The 6,127-nt window shown below is 58.5% G+C and overlaps 1 long non-coding RNA gene across 2 annotated transcripts; it reads right to left on the bottom strand.

Moving 5' to 3' along the window:
- Positions 1-743: 743 nt before the first annotated feature.
- On the bottom strand, positions 744-3,488 carry LOC121024183 (uncharacterized). Of its 2 annotated transcripts, XR_005787638.1 has the most exons (3): positions 2,370-3,488; positions 1,827-1,954; positions 744-1,022 (listed from the first exon to the last, which is right to left on the bottom strand). It is a non-coding gene; the product is annotated as an uncharacterized LOC121024183 (long non-coding RNA). The 2 variants fall into 2 exon arrangements; XR_005787637.1 differs by having other exon boundaries at positions 1,827-3,488.
- Between the last annotated feature and the right edge of the window lie 2,639 nt (positions 3,489-6,127).

Below are 6,127 nucleotides of genomic sequence, written 5' to 3'. Positions count from 1 at the left end.
GGGGGGGGATGGGGAGACAGAATCCCAAGCAGGCTCCGTGCTGTCAGTACAGAGCCAGACACGGGGCTCGATGTCACCAACCATGAGATCACAACCTGAGCCGAAATCCAGAGTGAGACGCTTAACCTGCTGAGCCCCCCCAGGCGCCCCTGACACAAAGCCTTTCAAGAGAGTCCATGGGGCCGACAGAGGTTTTTCAAAATCATCTTTCCAGAACTCAGCTCCCACCTGTCTCTGTCCAAAACGTGGTAAGTCTGAGATGATCCCTCCAGTTCCTGCTCCCCAGCCCTTTCCCAATCGTCCCCCCAGTTAACTCAAGAAGGTTCCAGGGGTCTCAGCCCTCGGCAGCATGTTCATTCCTAGGAATGGAACCGATACTGAGCCCCGTCCCACACCGACCGTATGTCCTCTTTGTTCCCGGACACCTGGACTAATAATGGACGCACTGGAGACCCATGTTACTTGCTTGTTTAATGGTTACACGTCAGCAGGTCGGATCCAGGGCTGCTGTTCTGGTCAAGCCGGAAGGAATTTTACCAGAGCCCCGTGGTCACAGATTGGAACAAGAAGTGTAATTTATATACATTCGTGTTTCAGAGAAATACAAAGCACGAGGAATAAAAGCCCGGAGAAAGACAGCACAAGGGGATGTCTCTGAGGGGCAGCGGACAAAAAGTGGAGGCAGGAAGAAAAGAACTAACTTCCAAAGGGAACATGGAAAGAGTTTGAGATGGACACTGGGATCAGTTCACCGGGTGATTTTAATGCCATTGGCCTCATGTCAAAAGTGGTATCACGGTTGTTGTGGGTTTGTTTTTTTTTTTAACAGTATTTATAAGACACCAGAAAGCACACCCTTTGCAACTGTTTGAACATCCATTGAAATATCGTAGACGTCAACTTCAAGATGCACACGTGTGTTGAGTGGTGGGGATAAAGAGCTTTTCAAAATCCTTTCAGGGGACCCCTTAGAGAAAAATTAGCTCAGGGTTGACCACAGGCCTCAATGTGAAATACCAAACCTTTAGAAGAAAACAGAGGAGAAAAATCTGTCTTAGCGTGGGCTTGGCGATGAGTTTTTATTTATCTATCTATCTGCCTATTTATTTATTTACTTACTTACTTCCTTATTCTTAAGAAGGCTCTGCGCTAGGCATGGAACCCAACGCGTGGCTTGAACTCACAACTCTGAGATCAAGACCTGAGCTGAGATCAAGAGTGAGACGCTTAACCAACAAGCCACCCGGGCGCCCTGAGTTTTTAGATATAATATGGAAAGCATGGCCCGTGAAAGAAAATGTGAGAAACTGGACTGTATCGAAATTTTCAATGTTTGCTCTGCAAACAACACCGTTAGAGAAAGAGAAGAAAAGCCACAGGCTGGGGGAAATGTCTGTAACAGACAAATCTGATAAAGGACTGGTATTCAAAATAAACAAGGAGCTCTTAAAATTCAACAAAAGAAAACAAACAGCTCGATTAAAAAATGGGCAAAAACAAAGAAATGCAAACAAGTAAGCATAGGAAGAGATGCTTGAGGTCCTACGTCCACAGGGAAGTGCAAAAAATATTTTTAATGTTTATTTATTTTTGAGTGAGAGAGGAAGAGCACGACCAGGGGTGGGCCAGAGAGGGGGGGGGGGACAGCAGAGAGCCCGATGTGGGGCTCCATCATGACCTGATCGTGACCTGAGCCCAGGTCTGACAGTTAACACTTAACCGAGCCCCGCAGGCACCTGGGAAGTGCGGATTACAAAACTAAATGTGCCCTTCCCAAATGAGGGAGCAATCGTGCTTCTATTTACCTAAAGGAGTTGAAAACTTACGTCTACACAAACAGCAGCACGGAAATGTTTAGAGCAGCTTTGTTCATCATCACGCCAACACTGGAAGCCACCCTGATGTCCTCAGGTAGGTGAATGGATAAAGTGACTGCTCGGTGAAACAAGTCCGCCTGAAAACAGCAACATACTGTAAGATTCTCTTTATGTGACATTCCAGAAGAGGCAAAAAAGGTAGAGACGGGGACCACGTCAGGGGTTGCCAAGGGTTTGAGACAGGGGAGTCCCGGGTGGCTGGGGGAAGCCTAGATGTTTAGGGCTGGGAGGCCGGACACCCTGGAGAAGTCAAGACCCAGAGAAGTGGACAGCGGAAAGAGTGAAGCTTCACATGCACACATTTTAAAATAATCCTTCGGGAAAGTGGGGGATCCCAGGAAGGAACGCAGACCCACCGAAGAATCTGGGTGGATTACAGGTGTATGCAACCACCTTGCTGAACGGGATTGGGGGAAAGGGGCTGATGAAAGTGACTAGGAAATGAGGGGATTGGACGGGGCGGGGGCGGGGTTCACTTTAAAGTGGAGACACCTGAAGTACAGGCACGACCCCAGCCCGATGACCTCGATGACCGAGGTCGACATACAGCGGTGAGTCATCCTGGCAACTCCTCGTCTCTATAACCACCACCCGGGCTACTCGTGACAAAAACACCAGACAAACCAAACTGTCCAGGCGGTTAAACATGAAGAAAGTCTAAGAGGGGATGTGACAACAAATGCAGTGTGGTCCCAGGGCAGAGCAAGGACATTAGAGGCAAGCTGAGGAAATCTGAGTTCTGACTACGGACTTGGGTTAATAACCGGTTGGTTATTGTAACAACGCGTAGGCAGGGCGCCGGGGCGCAGAGGCACCCGGTTCGAGGGCCCCAAACACACCAAGTTCAGCCCCTCCAAACTCCAAAGACAGAGAAACTAGGGGTAGTGAAACAGGAAAGGGACTTAGTTCGGTGAGGCCAACACCGGGAAGACAGAGAATACTTCCAGGTTTGTAGAACAAAAACGTGGGGCGGAGGGAGGCGGGTGCGTGCGGGTGGGCAGTGAAGGTCAAAGGGACTGTGTGTTCCGGGGCGGGATCTTGCTGGCTCGGGGGCAGTCCCTCTGCTGGAGGGGGTAGTCTCGGTTCCCATCTGGGGGTGCTTTGCCAACAGACCAGCTGGAAGGGAGAGGCCAACTGGCAAGGGTGAGGTCAAAATGGAGCCGGCCGAAGCCCTCTGTCAAATACAGCACACTAATGTGCAGTCTTGCAACAGGGAAAGCTGCCCACCCCCCCCCCCCGCCCCGCGCTGCCCTGCGTAGGGGTAGGAGGCTCAGATTGCCCCTCCCTAGTCCTGGGGACCCTCCAAACCTCCAGCCCCCAGCCCCGGGGCAGCTCCCTACCCCAGTCGTGGAAAGCACAAAGCCCTTCAAGGTGGATCCCACCCTTTGTTCCCAGCTAATTCTAATTCCAAAACTCCTTGTGCCCCTACCCTATCTCCTGGTGCCCCTGGGATAGCCAGCCACTCCCGGGTGGGGCACCCCCCTCACCCACGGGCCCGCTCCTCAGGCCGTGGCCACCCGAGATCGGGTGGGCGGCGCAGCCCCAGCCTCTGTGGGCACAGGGGCCAATTCCCAGGCCTCCCCGGACAACGAGAGCCTTCCGCTCCCACCCCCTTCCCGCCCTCCCTCTGGCTCTCTCCTCCTCCTCTCCCCCTCCTCCTCAGCTCCTCCCGCAACTCCAGCCTCACTGGGCTCTGAAAGGCAGCCCCCCCTGCCTTGGGCCCAGGAAACCTGTGCTTGTCACTTCGAAGCGGCCTTGGTGAGAGGCCCCCACCCACTCCCTCACGTGCTCGGGAGCCAGCCTCACGGGGGTACAGGGGCCTGGCAGGAGCCACAGAGGCTTAGACCGGGCTTGCAGGGGGGAAGGTCTCCTGGCCCTCGGCACCCCACTCACCCCCAGTGGCTCCCGCCCGCCCGGGGAGGAGAGGGGGGCAAGATATACCTTCCCCCAGCCCCAAGAACCTCCCGCCCCCGCTGCCACCCCGAGGGCTGCAACTCCCTCCGCCTGTGTCCTGTTCAGATGGTCAGCACCAGCCCCAGGAACGCTGTGGCTGTCCTTGGCAGATCCGAAGCTCCCACGCGCTGCTTGGGGCAGCACCACAGGAGCCAGAGTTCTGGCCTCCAGCTCCCACTCGGGGCGACTCCCGCCGATTCATCCTGGCCGGAGGCGAGGACCAGTCCATGAACTTTGCACCCCATAGATGCCCAGCTCGCCTTGGCAGTGCAGGTGCCAGCGGATGCACACCCATCTCTCTGGCCTCCCCGGGACAGGTGGCAGCCAAGCTGAGTCTGCAGGGGCAGAGGGAGGTCAGCCCAGACAGCGGGCCTGGCGCGGGTCACGGGGGCAGGTCAGCTCAGGGGGCACGCTGCTCTGCAGTGCTGGGAGCCCACATGCCAGCTCTTGCCCGATTTTGTGCACCTCGGAGAGGAATCTGACTCCGTCTCCAGCACAGACAAAAGCCCAGAGAAGATCAGATGGGGAGGGACAGGGGAGATTTGTCCAGCGTGGCTGCTGGGGCTGACAGGAGGAGGCCACTGGGGCCTGGGGCGGGGGAGGGGGGGGCCCGGAGGCCGGCCAGGGGGCCCCTGCAAGTCTGGTCTGGGGGCCTGGGGGCCTGTTGCACCCCCCAGGTCATGGAGCGCCCCCCCAAGGAGGGTCTAGAGACACCCCATGAAGGCTCCCCCTGGAGGGGTGCCAGCTTGGGTCCTAGAGCCCCGGAGCTCCCCGGGCCCTTCTCAGCACTCACCTCCCCCTCGGGCCTCCCTGTGGCCCCTCCGGCCAAGCTGCCCCCCCTCCCAGCAGCCTCGGATCTCACGGATCTCACGGATCTCACGATCTCACGCAGGCAGCTCACTCACTGCTCAGCCACTGGCCTTTGAACCTGCCTCCCCTCCCAGGGGAGAGGAGACCCGCCCTTGGCTCCTTCAAAGGCCCTCCTCAGGTTCCCCAGGTCTTGCCGCCTTCACCCTCTGCCCTCCCTGCAGCGGCAGCCATTTCCCCAAAGTGCCACCGGCTGGCCCACACCCCCTCCAGCCACTGCCTTCTCTCCCCGCCGCGCTCCTGGTACAAGCAAGATCTTAAATTCTCGAAAGGGTTGCCTGCACCCGGCCGAGTCCGCGCGTCCTCACTTCCCCCTGCTTGTCAGGGCGCTGTCTGACCTCTGCCCGAAGACCATGTCCATCACAGCCACCGCCCTCCCTTCCGCGGGCACCCCCGCCGCCCCCCCTCCCCACCTGCCGGGACGATATCTGTGGTTCACTGGGCTACTCGTCTTTCCCCTCTGCCCTTGCTCCCCGGTGGCCCCCACTTCTCCACGACGCCTACATGTCACACACTTCTCGGTGGCCTCTGTCTGCAGACCAGCTTCAGTCTGACACGGGGCCAGAGAAAACTACAGTTAGGGTCTTCCGATGAACAGAGCCGCCCTGCCACCTGGCGCATCCCCAAGCCTCACCCCGCTCCCCCGTGCCCTGACCCAACCTGAGCACAGGCCACCTGGCCAGGCTTCCACAAAGCCCCCGCCCCGGAGACTACTCCAGCCATCCTGGGAGGAGGGCCTGCCCCTCCTCACCCAGCAGGCTCAATCTGGCTCGGGCCAGAACTGCTTTTCTTCTAAAAGCCGCCGGATGGCTGAGGGTTTAGCTTAACAGGATGAGCCATCTGGGGACTGCAGCCTGGTGATCGCAGAGTCTGGGAGTGGTGGGGGGCGGGGGCACCCTTCCCGTCCCCAGGCCAGGACAACGACCCTTTCCTTCCCCACCCCATGGCTGCTCTTCGCCCTGCAAAGTTCCCAACAGGCTGCTCGGCTGCGGGTCGGGAGGCCGCCGAACACCCTTGCTAAAGGGAGGCCTGAAGGTCCCTGGAGAGAGAAGCTGTGCAGGTGGGGGGTGCTGGGCCTCCCAGCTGAGGCCTTCGGGGGAGGGTCTGTGCACCTGACAGGCACCAGGGGGCAGCCTTGCCCTATTCGTGCCCGAATCTCCAGCACATCTGGCACGGGTGGGGGCAGCGAGGGTCCCTGCGACCCCTCCTTGGTGACAGTGTGTTGCTTTGCCGGGCAGGCTTGTCCTCGCCCACTTAGGGGACTCAGAGAGACTTCTCACCCCAAGAGCTGGGACGCTGACCTGAAGCTTCCAGGGTTTCGACGCTGAACGCCAGGAGGAGGCAGGGCAGTGCCTCTGGTAAAGCGGGGGGGGGGGGGCGCGCGCCCGGCCCCGCGGGGGGGGGGCGGGGCCGGCGGGGCCCCGCCCCGC

The sequence above is a fragment of the Herpailurus yagouaroundi genome, unplaced genomic scaffold (genome assembly GCF_014898765.1).
Source record: "Herpailurus yagouaroundi ecotype Mexico unplaced genomic scaffold, PumYag 60520, whole genome shotgun sequence".
Classification (NCBI taxonomy): Eukaryota; Metazoa; Chordata; class Mammalia; order Carnivora; family Felidae; genus Herpailurus; species Herpailurus yagouaroundi.
This window is presented reverse-complemented; position numbering and strand designations above follow the sequence as displayed.